Here is an 8,171-nt window from a genome sequence, read left to right on the forward strand (position 1 = left end):
CTGCACAACTGCTCCTAACATTGCACATTGCAATGTGGATTGCAACTATGAAGAAGCTGCACAGATGTTTTTAATTCTGTAACTTACCTGAGTATAAAGAATAATGCTTGCATATCTTTATCCAGATAATGAGACATACATAAATAAATATTGCTGGTGTAACTCTCTAGATCTGCTTCTCCATCAGAGAGCAATGCTCCACCAGATGCCAGCTTTATCTGCAAAATATGCATGTGTGAATCTCTATATTTTCTAATTCCCCATGGCCCCTCACCAGAACCACCAGTTTGGCTGTGCTGGTCACAGCATATAATTTCTGAATGATGATAATTTCTCCTTCTTAGAAGAGATCTTATGATGGAAAATAGTCGAAAAGAATATCCCAGTGATTTTTTCTTGTTTAAAGTACAATTCACTGTATACATTTTATTTACCATTTTGTACACTGTCTTAAAATGAGTAGGACTGCTTTTTTGCTTGAGCCATTTTTAACCAAAGCAAAATTACCTAAGTAATACAAAGTGTTAAAATAAAGCATAAAGATGTGAAATCAGGCATACTAATTCTAGTTAGAAATGTAACTATGATGTTACTTTTTTATAATCCATAATTCTGTTCATGAAATCACACAAAATCCCTTATTTGAATGAAATGCATATATTTGTAGCAAAGTTTTGTAGTTACAAAAAATAAAAGTATGCACAAAATTAATACTTATTCCACTTTTGTGTCATATTCCTAGATGCTTCACCCATGTAACATGAGGGAAATGGAAAACTGGAATCAGAATCATCAGTGTTATCAAGTAGAGAAACAAATAAATTAAAATCTAGCACCCATCATCAAGAGTAGAGTAAACATAATGCTGTCAAAAGAAACAAAGAAAATTGCTAGAAAACTGTATGCATCATATTCTTTCAAACCAGCAGAATATGCCCTGCATACGATGGAACATAAATTCAATTTTTTTCTTATTAAGGTATAGAAATGCAAGTTTTTGTTAAATATTGTCAATGGGTAAAACTTGTTTGTAACGGCAATTCTATTAAGATAATACAAAATGGGCCAGGAACACATTTATGAAATCTGGGAGATTGTGTTGATTGTAATTCTTTGATTGGGATAGTGGACACTCTATTTTTAATTTTTTAAAAAATGAGCATCAAAATACAAGACAAAGGTAAATGAGATTTCCTTATATCTTTGCAACATTTAGATGGAATCAAAATTAAATGCAGTCCACTCTGCCCTTGAAGAGGATTTGCCTCAACCCCCAAATCTCAATTACTTGAGGCAGTCTTCTTTGAGAACACTCAGAAGGCCTTTTCTTAAACACAAACCTATTTTTAGAGGTAGAGCATCTCTTAGTAGCTATGTCTTCATGAGACTGATAAGCAATCTCTATCTTTCCTTGTATACTCTCCCTATATGTGTAACAGCCTCTCTGTATTCACATTCAGTAAGTCCATATTGCTATCTTATCACCTTTAACTCTTACATGAACAACGGCTCCACATACATCTGTGGTCATCAAAAGAATCTCCAATAATGCACAGCAGTGTCTCTAGACAAAAGCCATCGAGGTCACTTTGTCTTTGCTGTTTGTTTTTCTCATCTTCCCACACAGGCACAATACAATCCTTAACATTTGAGGAGTCACAGCCAGGCATTAAATTACTAGACAACTAGCTAAGATTGTATAGAGCCCCAAAGTCTTCAACTGTATCAAACCTAGAGATCAGTGGATGGTTTGCTAGCCAAGTTTTACTTTCATCATTTTTAAAAACCCAGAATGTCCATCTGTTCTGTAGAGGATGCTTTAAATAGTGTTCTGGGTTAGCAACCTCCTGATGAGAGTCTGTTTTCTCCTTTTCTGAAGGCAGGGGATTAGCAGTAGGGGTAGTTTCCAGTTCCACAGTCACCATCCTACATGAATCTCCCCAGTGATGTTTGAGGCTAAGTTACAAATGCCAAACTTAGACCTGAAACTTGAAGTGGCAGGTCTCAGGTGACACAAATCAAGACAAGAGAGAAGAGGTGAGTACTTCATGGAAAAGCAAAAATCTTATAAAGAAACAAGGAAAGTGAGAAGTGGTATAGCAAGTTACTAAAAAGTGGTAAAGCAGCATTTAAAAATAATAAATCAGGCTTTGGTATCCTGTGACCCAGAAGATCTATTTGCTTCAGATTTCATTCTTGCAGATATTCCTTTTTAAAATCATGAATGTTAAATTCTAATTTTTGGTAGCTTCATCTTGTTTTATATTGACAAAAAGAACAAGCAAATTATTTGGATATAAATAAATTGTTTTCTCTTTTGTTATAAAATCGTGAAAAAAAAAGTATTTTTTGCATGTATTGATAAGAAAATACCAAAGGGATTAATAAGTTATTTATTTGCTTCTAGACTCTGTTTAAGGGTTCTGTAGATCATGTAAAAGGGACACATGGTTCTCAGATAAGCAATGTAGGACAACAGTTTTAACAACTTCATCATATTCAAAAACTAGTGATTTCTTGTCTTTCTAAATTTACAAAGGAATAAATGCTACTGGAAACCTGTTACTGAGCTTGAGATAAGAAATTATATTAGAAAAAAATAAGTGTAGTTTGAGGGGGAAAATTAAGTGTAGGTCCACATTCTTGATAAAACATGAAGTACAGTATATATTTTTTTTGGCATTTAGCCTGGCCCTTAATGAGGATCATACAGATAACTAACTCATCTGAAACTGGTTCTCCTGTCTAAGACAAGGACATAGGTACTGGTGGTTTAATTGGGAACAAGAATGTTGGAAAAGGATAGGGAAAGAGTAAAGGAAGGAGAAAACACACACACACACAAAGGGATATGTTGTTAAAATTACTACTCTGGGCAATGGAGATGATATTGCTGCACAGTTGGCAGAACACTTCCCTAACTGTCACCTGAAGGACAAAAATCTTACCTATTGTCTTCTACCCATCTTGGTTGAGGACTAACTAGCTCCAGGGGCACTGACACCCCTAAGTTCCTAGGCTACACGTTAACATAGACCAGATGGGCCCTGAAGATGGCTCTGAGTAGCAGGACAAGATGTGCTTGAGGGAGGGAGTCTGGATTTCCTCATAACCTCCCACAGCAGCTGCAGCTGACATCACATGGACCACAATGTCATGGTGGAGGTACCATATTCCAGCCCAGCCCTTCTACTGCCAAGATCCAATGACAATCCTCATTAAACCTATTGTATCACTGAGTCTTCATGCTTATGGATGATTATAGTCATTATAAAAGACCTAATAAAGACGGTAATAAAAGGATATTTCAATCCCCCATAGCCCCAAAACTGCTGTTGATATTCATCTTCTCCCTGCTATACCACATGTTCACGCTTTCCCTCATTCTGGGCCAGCATTCCAACCTGCCCAGCTGGCTTCCCTGATGGGGAACCACAGGTTTCATCACCCCAGTCGCCTCATCTTGCTATCATTGTTCTCATATATCTAGTTTATCATATTTCTCTGGCTCTTTTAAATACATTTTATATTTAATCTTCAGTAATTGGATTAGAATGGTTCTGGTGCTTGTTTTATTTTATCTTTTCTGGGGTTCACTGAGCCTCTTCAGTTTGTAAATTTCTGTATTTGAATATGAATTTATTTCTTTTTCAAGTACATTTTACACAACTTATCTCTTTCTTCTCTTCTTTGGGGCTCCAGTGACATGAACATTAGAACTTTTGATATTGTCCCACAGGTCCCTGAATTTCTGTACACTTCTTTAATACTCATTTTTTTTTCAAATTGTATACTGGATATTCACCCACCTTCAAAATCATTTGCACTTTTACCTGTCATTTCCATTGTGCTATTGAATCTGTCAGTGAATTTTTATTTTGCTTAGGTCATTTTTTATTCCAGATTACTGAGGGAGGGGTACTAGGGATTGAAACCAGGAACACTTAACCACTAAGTGACATCCCCAAACAGTTTTTTATTTGTTATTTAGAGTCAGGGTCTCACTAAGTTGCTGAGGCTGCCTTTGAACTTGTGATTCTCCTTTCCCAGTTTCCCAAGCCACTGGAATTACAGACATATGCCACAAAAACCAGCTCCATTTTTTTTTTAATGTGGTGTGTTGCCCTGCTAAAAACTTCTGTTTCCCCAGGATTATTTGTGTGCCAAATAAGTTTGGATTATATTCCTCACAGTTTGAATATACATGTGGGCTCTGTGTTCTATTAAATCCTCTGGAAAATGTTAAAATTTTTGCTTTAGCAGGCAACTAACCTCATCAGGTATAGAAGGCAAGCTCTGTCCCATCTCTGTGGATGGTAGTACTGATGTCAGTACAGTTTCTCAATACTTTGCAATGCTGCTCTGTGCCTGTCCTGAGCATATGCCACCCAATATTTTGTCTGGCACTTGGATGGTGGTTTATTTTAGAGCTCAGCTCCTATTGCATATGATGAGCTGGTGGAAGACTGTGCCACTCAGGTGCAGCTTGGGGAGCCTGGCATCCCCAAGAATTATGATGAATTTATAGAATGACTCTCTCCTCTGTGCCATTTCTCCACATACTCCAGTTCCTATAGGTCCCTTTACCAGTTTCTCAGTCCAGAAAGATGAGCTTCTCTCAAAGTAGTTTCCAGTACTATAATGTGATTCCACCCAATTAGAGCTGCTTTTGAGGCAATTAGCAAAATAAAATAGAGAAAAATAATGTGGAAATACCCCTAAACTCCATTAGTCACAGTTTTTATGGCCATCAAATGGGTTTTGCTCTTGGGGTTTTTAATGCCTCCACCACTGCACCTTAGTGCAGCTTCATGATTTTGGCCATGCCCAGGACAAAGCTAGAATAGAAAAAGAAAATAAAGCAAAAACAAAAAAAAGTGTATTTCCCACATACTTTCTATAACTTTCCCCTTTCCAGTCTTCTGGCTAGAAACAGGGAGTGCCTTTGGAATTTCTTCTGTCTGCTCCATGACCACAGTTACCCCAGCCAAAGCCAAGAGAGAAAAGAGAAAAGAACCAGGAACCCCCTCCCTGACTGCCATTTCTTCAGTTTCCACTTTCCTCCTGCTACTGGTTACTTTTCAAGGTCCACGGGTGGCACTTTACACATTCTGTTCAATATTTTTCATTATGATCACTGGGAAAGAGAGATTATAGTGGGCTGTGTTCCTACTTGGCCAGTTCAGAAAGATTCTGAGCATTACTGCTAAAGAATGTTTTAGAAGATTATAGGATTCGAGGTTTCTCTGGGGGCCAAGGAGGTTCTTGGTGCATTTTAAAGTTGTCTTTCCATTATTTTCTGGATTCCATTCTTTCTGTTGAAAAGCAACCATAACTCTTATTCTTTTTTGAAAATAAGGCACTTTTTCCTCTCATCAGTTGAAAGCTTTTCCCTTTATCTTTGGTTTCCAGCAAGTTATTCTTACTATTTAAAGGCTTATTTTTATTTGCCTATGTTAGGAATAAAGTTGAGTTTCTTGAACCTATGTTTTGTCTTTAATTGGTTTTAGAAAGTTCTCTGTTATTATGTTTCCTTTCCTGCATCCTTTATCACTTCTTTTTAGAACAATTTTAATTATATTAGACCATTTGATAATGACCCACATATGTCTAAGCTCATTTCCTTCTACTTTATTTTAATTTATGCAAATATATTATAGTGATTGATGTCATCTAAAATTGGGGTTAATGTCTTAGTGAGATTAATGTATACATGTTATTTGTTTCATTATGTAATATGAGCCAGGTAATATTCTAAGTTAGATGGTAATGAATTCTCCCTAAAGGGAAAAAAAACATAATTGAGGGAATGAATAGGTATGGCTAGTCTCATATATACTATTTAAACTGAGACTTTAATTACAAGAAAAATTCAATTATTCAAAATCTACAGCAAACCACTCCAGTCAGCAAGAACAGTAAGTGCAATTCCTAAAGCAGAGACCAACTTTGCATGTGAGAGCAACAAATAGGGGGACAGTATAGCTAAATTAATTGGGATACAAAAAGAAGTCTATGTCATGAATGAGTAAAACCATAGAAAAAGACATAGTGAAGGAAGTTACTTGGATTACTCTGTTATTTTCTGAAAATTCCTGGCCACAGCTGACTGAAAGGGACACTGTGGTAATTGCTGACTTTTCTCCACTGAAACCAGAACTTTTGGTTTGAGAGATGAAAAGGGAAGAAGGCCATCATTCATTAAAGAAAACAAGTCATAAAAATATATTAAAATAGAGCATAAGACACAGGCAAGTCAATTATTTCTTGTAAAGAATTATATTTAAATTAATGTTCTGTGAGTTTTAAGGAAAAGATTAACTTGAATTTATTGTTTTACTTCGTTGGAGTGGTTACTGTTACATTAAGTAGAAAAGGCCTATTGGGCCAAAAAACCATTGATTTGCACATGATCTAATCTGTAATAAGACCATCACTCATAATTTCCATGGAAGAAGATTTGATCTGAAAATTACTTATGCTACTAATAGAAGTGAAAAAAAAAATTTAAGAGTGCCCTATTCCCATATGCAGTGGGTTGGAATAAAACACCCCTCAACCTCTTCCAGTGCATTCATCCTGACCTCAGAAGGTGCAACATTGAAGATGACACTTCCTGGGTAAACTTTGGCATCATTTAGATTGACTAATCAGAAGCATTCTGGTGAGAGTTGAACATGATTAGATATTCTTTCAGCTGAAATGGTACCTTATTTTTCTGTGTTGGAATGAGGAGAGATCCTCATATCTGATAACTCACTTTAGGGATGTAAAGAGGCAATACACAGGCAAGTCCCCCTCACCAGGGCAAATTGATCAGAGCAGTTCACTAAATGGAGGGGCTTCCCCATGTGGCTGTCCCAACCAGTGTGGTTCCATGGTTAGAGAAGAGGGAGTGGCTTCTTCAGTGGCCTTATTCAGCTCCTTCTATTCCCCTGGTAATTCTATGAGCTATATTAAGCCTGTAATAAACTCTTATCTTCCTAAAATCAGCTACAAAATTTTACTCTGCCATTGTTCTTTTATCAATATTCCATGTCTATCAGTTGAATAGAAGAAAAAAATCCTTGATGGCAATTCAGCTCCCTCTTCTGCAGTACCTATGACTTTGAACTCCTTTGTTGACACTATATTAAAAACGTGGTTTTGGGGGTTTTGTCTGTATCAGTGAATGAAAGACTTCAGCAACATTGAAGAATTATCCATCCTTGGAGTTCACATAAAATTTAAATTAAATAATGAAAAGAATATTGTAGAGAACCCCCTCTTTTTAACATGCTTTCTCTGATTAATAGAAATTAGAAAACAATCATTTTTCTCTTGCCTTTGGCATAATCAAGAGAAAGCCTTAGAATAAGAACTTCAAAATAGACTGATTTTGAATGAAACAAAAATCGCAGCTACAGCAACACCCTCTTGGTAGTTTACTGAATGTGTCTCCCAACATTACAGAGAGTTAGAAAAGGAGACAAAGCTAAAATAGCAGAATAGGAAGAAACAAAACTATCTTTTAACAGTACAAATGTGATACAGGAAATGCAAACAATTCTAAAGATGGCTCATGAAATTTATTTTTATAAGAGTTTAGCAAAATTATTGACTTCAAATCTTATATGATGAAGCATTCTATTTCTGTTGAAAACACAGTATTGAAGATTTTATTTTTTCTTCCTACCAGGGATTAAACTCAGCGGCACTTAACTGCTGAGCCACATCCCCAGCCCTTTTTATATTTTATTTTACGACAGAGTCTCACTAAGTTATTTAGGGCTTGGCTAAATTGCTGAGGACGGCTTTGAACTCGCCATCCTCCTGCCTCAGCCTCCCTAGCCGCTGGGATTACAGGAGTATTGAGGATTTTTTTAGATAAGGTTATTGCAGAATCAGTTCTGGCAGAGAGGGTGGTGAGAAACTGAGCAATACCTGCTCCTGGGGCCCTCTGCCCCAGGCTGGCAGATGAGCTGAGTGCCTGAGACAGGCCTTGGCCTCTGCCCTGCAGACCCCAGAGCTCGGCAGCGCCTGCGCACTGGCTGACCCAGGCTGTAAAGTACCCCCTGGCTGGAGGACCTGAGGGTGGGAGCGACTTCTCAGACAGGGACCCTGAGTGCTGCCTGGTCTGCTGCCCCAATCCTGTCATCCCAGGCAGAACCGCCACTGAGGACCTGATGCCT

General features: G+C 37.3%; 1 pseudogene; it reads right to left on the reverse strand.

Annotated features, from left to right (window-relative positions):
- Nucleotides 1-229: 229 nt before the first annotated feature.
- On the reverse strand, nt 230-7,650 carry LOC124096654 (eukaryotic translation initiation factor 4E-like; annotated as a pseudogene).
- Nucleotides 7,651-8,171: the final 521 nt, after the last annotated feature.

This window comes from Marmota monax, unplaced genomic scaffold (genome assembly GCF_021218885.2).
Source record: "Marmota monax isolate L192 unplaced genomic scaffold, Marmota_monax_Labrador192_F-V1.1 WCK01_AAM20220418_F8-fsc00548, whole genome shotgun sequence".
NCBI classification, from domain to species: Eukaryota; Metazoa; Chordata; class Mammalia; order Rodentia; family Sciuridae; genus Marmota; species Marmota monax.